Raw genomic sequence first — 1,016 nt, forward strand, 5'->3', positions numbered from 1 at the left:
GCTCTCATCTAGAACATATTATCGAGTACAACACATAAGTTCAGTCTCAATCCTCCTCCTCTTTGGTCAGAGTGTATGAGCAGAGTATAGTGCAAGAATTGTTTCATGCACTTCACCCCCTCCTGTCACTTTATGAGGTTGCTAATAGTACCTGTGTGGAATTATTATAGACATGGTTATCAAATTCCCCTAAAATTTCCTTTATTCTTTCTTTATTTTTACACAGAGTTAAGCTATCCCTTTAAACTCTTCACAGTTTGATTGAAATCATTTAAATCAAACATCAACACCATATTCAGTCCCATAACTGATCATGTTTACTAATTAATCAACGTTAATTGTCTAAAATGTGTCATATGGCCAACCTGTATACACACGTATACACACACAATGCTAAATGTGTGTGTCAAACCTCTGTAACACAACTTTGAACTAACTGTAGGAATTATCACTGCACTTATCATCCATACTTTTTATCACTATCTGAATCTCCACAAAAACCACTAATTGACTAATAATCATCAATACAGAAGGCTGACTTAAAGGAATAATTCAAACACTCTTTTAGAATGCATAGCTTGTTACATGTATAAATCAGCACAAAAGTAACCACGACTACATTGTGTTACTGAATTTCTATGAACAAATTTCGCTCAACAATGGTTTTACATAAATTCCAAATGAAATGCACTACACACTACACAAAATAAATATCATTTTGTTACAATATATATATATATATATTATATATATATGTATATATATACATATATATATATATATATATATATATATATATATATATATATATATATATATATATATATATATATATATATATTATATTATATAGCTTTTTTATAATTTTTGGATGTCATTTATGTAATCACATTATGACATATTTGAAACAGAAAAGACTGAGATCAGTTTGTTTTCTTTTGTCACATCCACAAAACTATGTGTGCATTAAAATGCAATTCCAGACCGTGTACAAGTTTGCTTTCGTATCAAAATCA

This window comes from Diadema setosum, chromosome 8, assembly GCF_964275005.1.
Source record: "Diadema setosum chromosome 8, eeDiaSeto1, whole genome shotgun sequence".
NCBI lineage: Eukaryota > Metazoa > Echinodermata > Echinoidea > Diadematoida > Diadematidae > Diadema > Diadema setosum.